The sequence below is a fragment of the Choloepus didactylus genome, chromosome 1 (genome assembly GCF_015220235.1).
Source record: "Choloepus didactylus isolate mChoDid1 chromosome 1, mChoDid1.pri, whole genome shotgun sequence".
NCBI lineage: Eukaryota > Metazoa > Chordata > Mammalia > Pilosa > Megalonychidae > Choloepus > Choloepus didactylus.
The window spans coordinates 208437459-208452564 of record NC_051307.1 but is presented as its reverse complement, the minus strand read 5'-3'; the positions used below and the strand labels follow the sequence as shown (position 1 = coordinate 208452564).

General features: G+C 40.2%; 1 pseudogene; it reads right to left on the bottom strand.

The window, feature by feature from the left end:
- Positions 1–574: 574 nt before the first annotated feature.
- LOC119526905 lies at positions 575–14490 on the bottom strand (annotated as a pseudogene).
- Positions 14491–15106: the final 616 nt, after the last annotated feature.

Here is a 15106-nt window from a genome sequence, read left to right as displayed (position 1 = left end):
TTTCTTGAGCTCCACAAATAACTGCAAAAAGCCACTGATGTAAATATTCTTCCAATTTGTACTCGAGGAAACTCAGGTCTTGACTTAATTGTCACCCCTTCAGGAAGACCAGTCTCTCTTAAAGTACTCCTCTCCATCCTCACTAATGATTCTCTTTTCAGCTCTCTGATTTTCCATAGTGGCACACATCACTATGCATACTTGTTTTGTTTCCTTTTTTGTCCACAGTCCCTTCCAGACATTTTCTGTCCGGTGTGGTAGCCACCAGCCACAAGTAGCCATGGATCACTTTAATTGTGGCTAGTCCACAATTAAATTGGCATGTACTCTAAGGGTGAAACACACACTGGATTTCAAAGATTTAATAGCAAAAAATAAAAACTACAATATCAATACACTTTATAATGATTACACATTGAAATAATATTTTGTATATATTGGGTTAAATAAATGATTATTAAAATTAATGTCACCTTTCTTTTTACTTTTTAAAATATGGCTACCAGAACATTTAAAATTGCATACATGGCTTGCATTTGTGGCCCACAGCATATTTCTTTTGGACAGTGCTGGACTACAAGGCAAGCTCTGTGACGTCAGAGGCCGTGCCTGTCTTGTTCATACCAGTTCTTGCACACCAGTTCTTGGACATTTGTTGCACATCAGTTCTCAGTACGGGGCCTGATACACGGTAGATGCCCCCAAACCCCAAAACTAAAACACTGTTGATTAAATAAAGCAGCAAGCACCTCAAAAGCTTTGTGGAAACTCCCATATGAATCTAAATTGAATAAGAGCAAGCTGTTAATTAAAAACAGTTAATTAAAAAGCTTTAATCTGTTTTTAGATTTGTTTGGGGCAGCATCTGTCAGATCACCAGCTGTTTGAGGCCTCTCCCACAGCATCTCAGAGCATCTTGGTGATGCTCAAATGGTTTCCAGGCTCCCTGTGTACTTCTCTCCACTCTTGAGCGTAGGAGGCTGAGAAAGTTCAGGCTCTTACTGTAGCCTGAGTATAGTCTGGGACACTGGATAAGTTATTGCTGGGCTAGTATCATAATCAAACAGTAATATAATATAAAATAATAGTAACATAATCTAAACTGACTGTTTTACTAATTGTGGATTCCATCTGACTCTGAAACCTTGGCAAGCCACTGACTGTTGAGATGCCCTGGTTTCCTCCTCTATCAAGGACATATAATATTATTTGAGCTGGGCCCTTTATTGGTTTGTTTACAGCTCCAGTGAAACGATAACCAGTATAAGGATATTTTGAAATAAACAACATTTGTAGTATAGTAATGAAAATGCAAAGAAAATAACAGTAGTCATTTCTTCAATATCAACTCAGAGCCTTTTTTGCACACACACACATGTTCTTCAGAAACTTTTTCTTAGGAATAGAAGCAAACTTGTGAATTTACGGAAATCACACATGGCTGTAGTTTCTCTGTGTTTCCAAGAAAATGTCTTTGATGTTAACAAGAAATTGTCAGGAATACTCATCAGCCAACTCTGATGGACACTAGCTGGGGATGGAGCGAAGCTGGTGTTCGTGTGGGTGAGACACGGAAGAACCGTGCGTCCCCAGCCTCGTCACCCAACAGACCTCCCAGTGGGGAAGCTACACGGGCCATTTGGACTTGAGATTCTTTAACTTCAACCCATTAAGTATAAATATATAGTTAACTATAACCCAGCAATGTTTAAAAAACAAGACTGCTCATTGCCTTGATGTTTTTAACAATTCATTTTAAACACGTCAAGAATATGACTTTATAGAGAAATATTGGGTATAATCTTAAGTACCCAGATTTTTTTGACTGGAAGTTCAAACATAAAGATTGGTGTGTTTTGCCTATGTACATATGTTAGATTTGGCAATAGATGGCTATTTCTAATATCTTCAACATGTGGCAATTTGTCTAATCCAAAATCAGGGAGGGGACACAGAGACATACATATACAAACATGCACATATACACACACACACATAAATTTTTCCATTATATAGATTTTTTTTGGGGGGGGGTTCAAATTATTGGTTGGTAGTGAGGATCAACTTGACTAGGTCTTCTAGGGAAGAAAAGTTTAATTTATCCCCTAAAGCTCTGAAGGAGTCTTTGATCCCCAACCCCATCCCTGTATCTGTGCTGTCCTATGTCTACATGGATATTCAAGTAAGGTTGGGAATTATTTTTCTTAGGACCCACAGATGGATTAGAAAGGTAGTCCAGACACATTCCCTTCATGGATTTCTAATGTTTGTCTTTGTTTGTTTGTTCTGGTTGGGATTTTACCTCATTGTCCCTGAGTAACTAGCGAGGTTATCTGTGTCCACCGGTGTTGGAGTATCCAGGTCTTCATCTGGAGGCACCTAAAACAGATAGACATAATATTTTCAAGGGTTTAAGACTCTGCCTGGACCATTTCTTCAGTAAAAATCTTTTTTTAAAAATCTAAATGATTCTAAAATAATTGAGATGATTCAAAGGGTCCGCTTCAAATCAGGTGAGCAGGCGTCTGGATTAGACTTGGGGATGCTCCATAGTCATAGTGGCAAAGAGATGGTGAGTGAATGTTTTCAGTCCACTCCTTACTGCTCATCGAGTGTTATATCAGTAATGTGAACTAGAAGATGCAATGGAGGGTGAACGTGTGTGGGTGAGATGAATCTCAAAACTGACTGCAAGCTTTTGGTCATCTATTTCTACATTTGCATTGTTCCACTTTATATAAATGCAGGAAAATGGCTCAGTAAATACTTACTCAGGGGACAAATAACATTTATTAAATTTATTGCCCTTCCTAAGAGCTAGTAGACCACTGACCTCACAGTAGATGCTCACTGTTTTCAAGTCTTGTCTTGAGCAAGTGGCAAGTAGGCTTTGATCTTCTTCAAATGGGAAGAAATGACAATCCCTAAATCTGTTGTTTTCTTCTAGACAGCTGGCTCAACCGTTAGCTCACATGAAATATTTATTTTCCAGATTTGAAATCTGGATTGTCTCTGATTGTTGTCTTGAACACAGTCAATAGATTATTTTCTCACATTCCAACCCCCCCCAGGTTTCCTGATATTGCCAGATGAACTGGGTAGTGCTCTCTGTTTCAGATTTTCTCTCTGCCAGTTTCATGATAATTCCAGTGTGGCTTCTGGTAATGTTAATGCCGGTTAACCTCCGAGGTCCCCTGTGTCATTTCTGACCCCTTCGCCCTGGTCAGGCCTGTCATTAATTCTTGGCCCTCTCTGTTTGGAGAACAGTGTTGCATCCATTGTTGCTTTGGACACAGCTTTATAAACTTGTGAGAAAGCTAGTTTTCTCTTAACCTTTATTTTGGAGGCTTTCTCTTTGGGTGGTACTAATCCTATGATGAATATCTTTCTTTTGCTGAAGGAAGCTGGCTTCTGAGCATGTAACATTTGTCTCTGTTCCAAGGTTTCACACCCCTTTTCAGTAGTCTTTTCCAACTGAATTGGCAATATTCTTATCGTCAATGAAAACAGTCAAGATTAATCGTCTGTCCGTCTGTAGTCTTTGGTTGATCATTAATCAAGTGGATTTCTGCATTGTGTAGCATCCTTGGACCCAACTTACCTATTTCCATGAGACAGATCAGTCATTACTGCTGAGTGAGAGTAATGGCTTCCCCGACGATGGGACGCACGCTTAGCATCTGCTCTGGGCCTGACTCGAATCAGATCAGTTTCTTTCCAATGACCTTTCACTTGTTACCTGAAGTAGAAAGTGCACATCTCAGGAATGAATTTACAAGGCACTTCAGTGTGCCTGGCATATGCTGAATCTAATCTGGACCTGAATTAATAAGTGTGTCATCCTATCTTTAAGCTTTACGTCTGTTTGTCTGTTAAGCCAGTTCCAGAGTGTTCTGATATTTCCAAAAATAAAAGTAGTAACAGCTCCTGGTAAGGAAGGGTTTGTGACTTGCCCTTTCTGTGTGTAAGCATGTTGCATTCATATTCTTGTTTTGCTTCACAACAGTCCTGTGAGAGATGTGCACTATTATTGTGACCATTTTGCAGATGAGGAGGTTAAAGTGATGAAGGAGAGTGATTTGCTCAAGATCACAGAACATATTGAAACAACAGCAATTCACAAGGTGTTTACAACTGAGCATAATCTTCCATGGATTAACATATATGATTATGGCAGTCATATTGTTTTTATACATCCTTGATCTCCCCACCCTCCTTTTTGAAATTGATAGAAATGGCACTTTTATCTGCCCATTAGTCTTAATGGATATCACTCTTCTCAGCTAAACATACTGAGACAGGTGGCTCCAAATTACCTATTCACAAAACTTTATCTGTTGCGTTGGCCAGAGACCTTATCCCAACTGTTTCTCAGGACTTCAAATTTCATGGAATGCAATGAAGTTTGAGGCCCATTTAGAGCCTCTTAGAACCAACCATTCATATAAAATTAATATTTGGAATAACTGGCCTAAGGGTGCAGAAGGTCAAGGAGAAGATTGTGTGAGTTTCTTTAACCCTTTCCCACTAATAAAAGGTTTCATCTTTGACCAATATAATCTTGTAATTTTTTTCCATCCTTTTTGCCAAGTAAAACTGACAATAAGAAGTTGAAATGCCATCCAGACAATATACTCTTTGGCTAGTCTTCAAAATCACCCAGTAAGTTAAGGAAACAGTTAATGTATTAAGCAGAGTATAGGAAGTGGACATAAATTAACTAAGCTTCTGTACTTTGTTTTAACTTTAAACTATGTTACTCAGGCCAGAAACACCCAGGAAAGAAAACAGCCTGGCGGGGTCCACTCCCCTTCACCAGCTCTCTGAGACCCCACGTCCCAGGAGAGCTTAATTAAAGTCTCTGGTGTTACTTTCACGTGTGCCACCTCCACCTTGGCCCCGTTGAAGGAAGTTCTGCCCCAGTGATGGGTCAAGGCATGAGCTGGCATATATTAAATGGTAAGCCAGAGGCTCCCGGTCAGAATAGGGGACCTTGGCCTAGCGTGCCATCCATCCCTGAGAATCCCTGGGGGCACCCTAAGCGTCCTATGCCTCTGGGCCAGGAACGGAAGCGTGTGGAGGCAAAACGAGCATGAGAATTTGGAGGCCCGGGGCTCAGATGGCCATTTCCAGTAACTGGGCCAAGGGGCACATGTAGGAGAAGAGGGACATCTTTTTAAATGATATTCTCAAAGTTGGGGGTGGTACCCTGTTAGCAAAGCAATGCTGTCTTCCCTTGTACAAGAGTCTCAGGCATCCGGAATCTCCCTTAGAAAACTGGCTAGGATCTGCTACTGAGGTTTTGTTTTTCCATTTAATATTTAATTTGTTTTATAAGTGTTCTAGTTTGCTAATGCTGATGGAATGCAAAACACCAGAAATGGATTGGGTTTTATAAAGGGGGTTTATTCGGTTACACAGTTACAGTCTTAAGGCCATAAAGTGTCCAAGGTAACATGTCAACAATTGGGTACCTTCACTGGAGGATGGCCAATAGTGTCCAGAAAACCTCTGTTAGCTGGGAAGGCATGTGGCTGGTGTCTGCTCCAAGTTCTGGTTTCAAAATAGCTTTCTCCCAGGACATTCCTCCCTAGGCTTCAGCTCCTCAAAAACGTTACTCTTAGTTGCTCTTGGGGCGTTTGTCCTCTCTTAGCTTCCCCGGAGCAAGAGTCTGCTTTTAAAGGCCATCTCCAAAATGTCTCTGTAAGCTGCAGCTCCTCTCTCAGTTCCTGTGCATTCTTCAAAGTGGCCCTCTTGGCTGTAGGAAGCTCACTCCTTCTGTCTGAGCTTTTATAGTGCTCTAGTAAAGTAATCAAGGCCCATGCTGAATGTGCAGAGCCACACTTCCATGGAAATTATCCAATCAGAGTCATCACCCACAGTTGGGTGGGGTGCATCTTCATGGAAATAACCCAATCCAAATGTTCCAACTTAATCAACACTAACATGTCTGCCCCCACAAGATTGCATCAAAGAACATGGCTTTTTCTGCGGGACACAATACATACAAACTGGCACAATAAGTAACACTTGTTCATTGTTGTAAAATTAGAAAACCCAAATGAGCAAAAACTTAGTACACAAATGCTACCTAAAATCCTGTACCCGAGATAACCTCTTCTAGCATTTTGCTGAATGCCTTTCATGTCTTCTTGCTTTTAGATGGGGGTAGGAAATACTCTCTCACTGCCCCCCCACACACAAATAGGATCAAATATTTTATTCCTTGTTTCCTTTAATATAGCTTAAACATCTTTCCATAGCAATTAGTATAGTTTGTTTCTAATTTTTGTTAAGATGGAATTGTGATGAACAGCACTACCTTTAATATTTATGGATTTGCAACCTGGCCCAAGAGTATAAATGAAGGTGACATAGCATGAGGCTAAATATGTTAAACTTATAAAGCATGCCTACAAGCTATTAAATGAAAAATGCTCCCTATCCAACCTTGATAAACATGCCTTGATGATGAGCTACGAGGCCAAGTTCAATTTTAATCTCCTTGGACCCCTTGAATTCCATACTGGAGCTTGGCAAGGCAGGGTAAGCTGGCCCTCTACCCTTCCCAGCTCAAGCTCATCCTGTACAATGAGGGGCCTCTCATGCACACGTGTGAAATTTCCAACCCACATGTTCAAATTCTGTCTACACTTCCTGCAAACAGCCACCCCTTAGACCTAGGGCAAGTACTTTGGTAGCCCCATCTGCCCTCAGGAGATGTGTCTGGGAGCTCAGGACTGTGTCCAGGTCCTGTGCACCTGGGCTGTGGTCTAAAGGAGAGGCACAGACTCAGAATAGTCCTATCTCCTTGGTTGGAAGCTCCCCCACTCCGAGGGGAAGAGCAAGGCTGGCTGGAGGAGATCCAGAGGAAAGCTCTTTAAAGCACAGGGCACTCAGCAGGTGGTACTGGTGATCAGCATCCTTGTGCTTTAATATTTGTGCACTTATCCAATTATTTCCATACATTGACAGTGGATTGGCTAAATCAAAAAGTATCACATTTGTAAATGATGTTTCAGAAAGCTGACATCACTTTTTAAGGTGTATTTCCTTATTTCCTTCCAGTCTTAATTTCATTTAGCCTTTTTGTTTTTGTTTTTCCTTGCAGTTTTACTGACATATAGTCACATACCATAAATCATCCAAAGTATACAATCAGTTGTTCACAGTATGATCATATAATTTTGCATTCATCACAATTTTTGAACATTTTCATTACTCCAAAAAAGTAATACAAATAATAAGAGGAATAAAAGTAAAAATGAACACCAAACACAGCCTTTATCCCCTGTTATTCATTTACTTTCTTGTCCCCATTTTTCTACTCATTTGTCCATACACTGGATAAAGGGAGGGTGAGCCACAGAGTTTTCACAATCACAATCACACGGTTGCACCATATAAGCCATATAGTTATACAGTTGTTTTCAAGAATCAAGGCTCCTGGGTTGCAGTTCAACAGTTTCTGATATTTCCTTCCAGCTATTCTAATACACTAAAAACTAAAAGGACTATCTATTTAATGTATAAGAATAACTGCCAGAATAACCTCTCCACTCCATTTGAAATCTCTCAGCCATTGAAACCTTGTTTCATTTCTCTTCCCCCTTTTGGTCCAGAAGGCTTTCTTAATCCCACAATGCCACAATTCCACAAAGGCTCATCCCCAGGAGTCATGTCCCATGTTACCAGGGAGATTTATACCCCTAGGAGTCATGTCTCATGTAGTGGGAAAGGCAGCGAGTTCACCTGCCAAGTTGACTTAGGCCACATCTGAGCAACAAAAGAGATTCTCTAGTGGTGACTCTTAGGCACATATATAAGTAGATTTAGTCTCTCCTTTGCAGTAACAGGCTTCATAAGGGCCAGCCCCAAGATGGAGGGCTCGGCCTACTAAATTGGTAGTCCCCAGTGTTGGTGAGAGTATAAGAAATTCTCAGGTGGGTAAATTTAATATTTCCACATTTTCCCTAGTGCCTAAGGGGACTTTGCAAATATTTTTTTTGTCCTCTGCCCAAATTACTCTGGGAAATATCAGGGCTTCATACTAACCTGTACAAACAAACCAGATCTCACTCCCTATTCAGGGTTCCATGTAATTATGGTGTTTGAATGAACTGACCATACAAGTTAAATTATATAGGTTGCTACAGAAAATAACGATTTTCCACCAAATAAAGATCTCTACCTTTGGTTTCACATAGAATTTGAAGATTTAAAACAGTCAATATCATCCTTTTCCCTTTAGTCTGATTTACCTTAGTCCCAACCAAGGCCATTTCGTTCATATCTCTAAATGAAGTATGATCTCTTTTTCAGCTTCTTTAACATTAGCTGTGTGTAGTAATGTTGACACTCATAGTTACCGAACTCTAGCTTTGAGTCTTGGGTGTCACACAGATACTCGACGTTCCAGAGACAGACCAGGAATTCAGCATCTCAGAATCTGGGAATAACCATTACAACTAAGGAATAGAGGTAACTGCTATGAGAGCTTACAATCTAGGAACCTTTACAATAAGCCTTCCCCTGATAACCTGTGCTCTCAGATTCAGTTCTCAGAGTTTGCACTTTATAGTTAGTCCATATTAGTGAGGTGTTGTAATGTCTGTCTTTTCATTTCTGGCTTATTTCATGTAATATACTGTCCTCAAGGTCCATGTACCTAGTTGCATACCTCACAACTTCATTGATTCTTGCAACTGCTCAATATTCCATTGTATGTATACACCACAGCTCACCATTCCATTTATCAGTTGACGTACCCTTAGGCCACCACCATCCATTGTGAATTGTGCATATACTACTGCATAAATACCAGTGTGCAAATGTCCATATGTGACCCTGCTCTCAGTTCTTCCAAGTATATACCCAATAAAAGAGTTGCAGGACCACATGGCAACCCCATTCTTAGCTTCCTGTGGAAGCACCACACTGCCCTCCTGATGAACTGCACCATTCTACTTTCCCACCAACAGTGATCAGGTACATCCCTCTCTCCACATTTTCTCCAGCATTTATATCCCTCAATTTTTTTAAAATTCAGTTTTATTGAGGTATATTCACATACCATTCAATCATCTATGGTGTACAATCAATGGTTCACAGTACCATCATATAGTTGTGCATTCATCACCCCAATTTATTTTTGAACATTTTCCTTACACCAGAATGAATAAGAATAAGAGTAAAAAATAAAAGGAAAAAAGAACACCCAAATCATCCCCCCACTCCCACCCTATTTTTCATTTAGTTTTTGTTCTCATTTTTCTACTCATCCATCCAAACACTGGATAAAGGGAGTGTGATCCACAAGGTTTTCACAATCATGCTGTCACCCCTTGTAAGCTATATTGTTATACAGTCATCTTCAAGAGTCAAGGCTACTCGGTTGCAGTTTGATAGATTCAGGTATTTCCTTTTAGTTATTACAATACACTAAAACCTAAAAAGGGTATCCATATAGTGCATAAGAAATCTCTCAGCCATTGAAACTTTATTTTGTTTCATTTCACTTCCCCCTTTTGGTCAAGAAGATGTTCTCAATCCATGATGCTGGGTCCAGGTTCATCCCTGGGAGTTATATCCTCCATTGCCAGGGTCAGGTCTCACAGAGGGGGGAGGGCAGTGAGTTCACCTGCTGAGGTGGCTTAGCTAGAGAGAGCGAGCCACATCTGAGTAAATAAGAGGTGCTCGGGGAGACTCTTAGCAACAATTATAAGCAGGTTTAGCCTCTCCTTTGCAGTAACAAACTTCATAGGGGCAAGCCCAAAGATAGAGGGCTCGGCATACCAAGCCATCAGTCCTCAATGTTTGTGATAACATCAGCAACAACTCAGGTGAGGAAGTCCAACACTTCTGTATTTTCTCCCAGCTCCTCAGGGGGGCCCTGCATATATATTTTTATCCTCTGCCCAAATTACTTTGGGATATATCGTTATTTCCCACTAACATGTACAAGTGTACCAGATCTCACTTCCTATTCAAAGTTCCATGTAATTATGGTGTTTGAACAAGTTGACTGTACAAGTTAAATTGTTTCATTTACTATGGAAAATATAGATCCAGCACCAAGTAAACATCTCTTCCCTTGGTCTCACATGGAAGTTGAAGTTTTAAAACATAGTCAGTATCATCTTTTACCCTTTGGCCTGATTTGCCCCAGTCCTAACCAAATCTGCTTCATTCATATCTCTAATTGAAGTCTGGGCTTTTTTTCAGCTTTTTTTAGCAATTGCTGTATGCGCTAATACTGACATTCATATCTGCTGAGCTCTAGCTCTGAGTTTCAGGTGTCACACAGTTACCCAAAGTTCCAGAGACTGATCAGGTTGTATACAAAGGGATCAGCATCTCAGAATTTGGAGATAGCCATTACAATTCAGGAATAGATGTGACTGCTGTAAGAGCTTACAATCTAGGACCATTACAATAAGTGTTCATCTGATAAGCTGTGCTCTAAGATTCAGTTCTGAGTTGACACATTGTAGTTAGTCCATATTGGTGAGGCATTATAATGTTTGCCTTTGTTACTAGCGTTCTTCACTCAAAATGCTGTCTACAGGATCCATTCACCTAGTTCTCATGTCTCACAGGTTCACTCCTTCTTGCAGTTGCTCAAAATTCCATTGTATGCATACACCATGGTTCACCATTCTGTTACTCAGTCGATGTACCCTTAGGCCACCACCACCCATTGCAAATCATGAATACTGCCTCCATAAACACCAGTGTGCAAATGTCCATTCATGTCCCTGCTCTCAGATCTTCCAAGTACATACCCCATAATGAGGTTGCAGGACCTTATGGCCCCCACCTACTTAGCTTCTTGTGGAACTACCACGCTGTCCTCCAGAAAGGCTACACCATTCTGCCTCCTCACCAATAATAAATAGGTACATCCCTCTCTCCATGTTTTCTCCAGCACTTTTACCCTTATTTACATTTTTTCCTACAATTTTATAGAGATAAATTCACATAGCATACCATTATCCACACTGTACAATCAGTTGTTCATGGTATCATTTACTAGCACAGTTAGCACTTGAGCATATTGATTACTATGAAAAAAAACTTTTTTAAAAGAATAATAAGAAATATAATAGAAAAATAAAATACCATTCAATAAAATATAATAGTAAGGTCAGACAACAACATCACTACCAAGAATCCCATATCCTTCCCATATATCCCCCTCTCATACATATTTAGCTTTGGTATATTGTCTTTGTTACATTTAATGGAAGCATAGTACAATGTTACTGTTGACCATAGACTCCAGTTTGCTTTGATTATAATTTTCCCCAATACCATCCATTTTTCAACACTCTGCATGGTTGACATTCATTTGTTCTCCCTCTTGTAAAAACATTTTTATGTTTGTACATTTAGTCACAATCCCTGACCACTCCAGTTTTTAAGTTATACAGTCCCAGTCTTTATGTTCTGTCTTTACTTTTAGTGTCCTACATGCCCCTAGCCTTCCTCTTTTAACTATACTCACACTCATCTTTGTTCAGTGTGAACAAAGTATATATACTTGTAATATTGTGCTACCATCACATAGTGTTGTGCTAAATTTTCTGGATCTATACAATCAATCCTGTTGAACATTCTATACTCCTTCAGCATCAGATGCCCATTCTCTACCCTCTTTCTATCTCCTGATAGCCTGTGTTATCAGCTTTTAGCTCTCAAAGTTTGCTCATTAATGTTAGTTCATATTAGTGAGACCATTATTTGTCTCTTTGTTTCTGGCTAACTTCACTCAACATAACGTCCTCAAGGTTCATCCATGTTATTATATGATCTGTGACTTTGTTCTGTCTTACAGCTGTGTAATATTCTATTGTGTGTATATACCACAGTTTGTTTATCCACTCCTCCATTGATGGACATTTGGGCTCTTTCCATCTCTTGGCAATCGTGAATAATGCTGCCATAAACATTGGTTTACAAATGTCCATTTGTGTCTTGGCTCTCACTTCCTCTGGGTATATCCCTAGTAATGGGATAGCTGGGTCATATGGGAAATCTATACGTAGCTTCCTGAGGAACTGCCACACTGTCTTCAAGAGTGGCTGCACCATTCTACAATGCCACCAACAGTGAGTAAGTGTGCCTCTTTCTCCACGTCCTCTCCAGCACTTGTAATTTTCTATTTATTGGATAATAGCTATTCTGGTAGGTATGAGATGATATCTCATTGTGGTTTTGATTTGCATTTCCCTAATAGCTAGTGAAGTTGAGCTCCTGGCCTCCTGGGCTGGTGGCTCCTCCTCTGGCTTGGCCTTCTTGTGCTTCCTTGTGTGCTTGTACTTCTCCACATAGGCCCTCACCAGGTTGGCCACCTTCACTGTGTTGGTCTGTCTACTTCTGCTGTGGCAGATCTTCTGCATGGCCTTGCACAGGATGTCCTTGTACTCCCCCTTGGACACATCCCTCCTCTGGTAGAAGGGCTTGATGGCCAGCTTTGCCTCCTCCATGGCCCACTCTTGCATGTGTAGTGTCTTCATGTACTCGTTCTTCGTCTTCTCTGCGGCTGGCTTGGGGACGGTGGTCTTCTCCTAGTCGCTGGCTGTGGGGGCTTGGACAGCTGGCTTGAGAGCTATGGTCAGGACAGTGGGCACTACCACCAGGCTCGGGGCAGCAATGGACCCTGCCAGGGGCAGGCTCCCCTGCATGACACACTGGGCTGTGGGCTGGCTGACCGGAGCATCGGGCAGGATGCTTGACGACAGAGCCGGGGCCAGAATCATGTTGGGGCTGTAAACCTGAGAGGAGCTGGGGTCGAGGAAGGCGGGCTCAAGAAGCATGTGTCTGGGCAGGGGCAGCTCGGAGGGCAGCACCACTTCTCAGGCCCTGTCCCTGGGCCTCTGCAGCTGGTGAAGAGGCGTCCGTGGAGCCATTTGTATTTCTTCTTCAGAAAAGTGTCTTTCCATATCTTTTGCCTATTTTTAAATTTGTTTGTCTTTTGTTTGTTTGTCTTTCTGTTGTTGAGTTGTAGGATCCCTTTTTATATTCAGGATATTAAACCCTTATCTGCAATTTCCAAATATTGTCTCTTACTGTATAGAATGCCTTTTTACTTTTCTGACAAAGTTCTTTGATATACAAAAGTGTTTAATTTCAAGGATATCCCATTTGTCTATTTCTTCTTTGGTTCCTCGCACTTTGGGTGTAAGGTCTAGGAAACCACCTCCTACCACAGGATCTTTAAGATATTGCCCTCCGTTATCTTCTAAGAGTCTTATGGTCTTAGCACTAATGTTTAGGTCTTTGATCCATTTTGAGTTAAGTTTTGTATCAGGTGCGAGATGTAGGAGTCCTCCTTCATTGTTTTGGATATGGATATACAGTTCTCCAAACACCATTTATTGAAGAGGCTGCTCTGTCCCAGTTGCTGTGGCTTGACTGCCTTACAAAGATCAATTGTCCGTAGATGCGAGAAGTCTTTTTCTGAACACTCAATTCAATTCCATTGGTTGGTATATCTATCTTTATGTCAGTACCATGTTGTTTTGAGTAGTGTAGCATGTAATATGCTTCAAAGTAAGGTATTGTGAGACCTCCCACTTTGTTCTTCTTTCTCAGGGTATTTTTGGCTATTCAGGGCTCCTTGCCCTTCCAAATAAAATTGGTTACAGGTTTTTCTATGTCTGCAAAGTAAGTTGGGATTTTAATTGGTATTGCATTGAATCTATAAATCTGTTTAGGTAGAATTGGTGTCTTAATTATAGTTAGTCTTCCAATCTATGAACACAATATGCTTTTCCATTATTTTAGGTCCTGTTTGATATCTTTTAGCAGTTTCTTGTAGTTTTCTCAGTATAGGTCATTTGCGGCATTCGTTAAGTTTACTCCTAAGTATTTGATTCTTTTGGTTGCTGCTGTAAATGGGATTTTTTTCTTGATTTCCTCTTCTTGTTGCACATTACTTGTGTATAGGAACACTACAGATTTTTGTGTGTTGATCTTGTATCCTGACATTTTGCTGTATTCCTTGATTAGTTCTAGTAGGTTTGCTGTACATGTCTCTGGATTTTGTTCATATAGAATCATGTCATCTGCAAAGAGTGAAAGTTTTACTTCTTCCTCTCCAATTTGGATACATTTTATTTCTTTTTCTTGCCTAATTGCTCTAGCTAGAACTTCCAGCACAATGTTGAGTAACAATGGTGACAGTGGGTATCCCTGTCTTGTTCCTGATCTTAGAGGGAAAGCTTTCAGTCTTTCCCCATTGAATTGATGTTAGTTGTGGGTTTTTCACATATTGCTTTCATCATATTGATAAAGTTCCCTACTATTCCTATCCTTTGAAGTGTTTCATCAAGAAAGGATGTTGAATTTTGTCAAATGCCTTTTCTGCATTGATTGAGATGATCATGTGCTTCTTCTGCTTTGATTTATTAATGTAGTATATTACATTAATTGATTTTCTTATGTTGAACCAGCCTTGCATACCTGGAATAAATCCAACCTGGTCATGGTGGGTAATTCTTTTCATGTGCTTCTGGATTCAACTTGTGAGTATTTTGTTGCAGATTTTTGCATCTGTATTCATTGAAGAGATTGGCCTATAATATTCTTTGTTTTTGTACTGTCTTTGTCTGACTTTGGTATTAGAGTGATGTTGGCTTCAGAGAATGAGTTAGGTAGCTTTTCCTCCTCTTCAATTTTTTTGAAGAGTTTGAGCAGGATCAGTACTAATTCTTTCTTGAATGCTTGGTAAAATTCATATGTGAAGCCATCTGTCCTGAGCTTTTCTTTTTTGGGAGATTTTTGATGACTGACTCAATCTCTTTACTTGTGATTGGTTTGTTGAAGTCGTCCATTCCCTCTTGAGTCCATTTGGTTGTTTATGCCTTTCTAGGAAGTTGTCCATTTTGTCTAAGTTGTCTAGTTTATTAGCAGATAGTTGCTCATAGTATCTTCTCATTATCTCCCTTATTTCAGCAGAATCAGTAGTTATGTCTCCTTTCCATTTCTGATTGTATTTATTTGCATCTACTGTCTATTGTTGTTGTTGTTGTTAGCCTAGCTAGTGTCCATCAATTTTAATGATTTTCTCAAAGAACCAAATTCTGGTTTTGTTGATTCTATT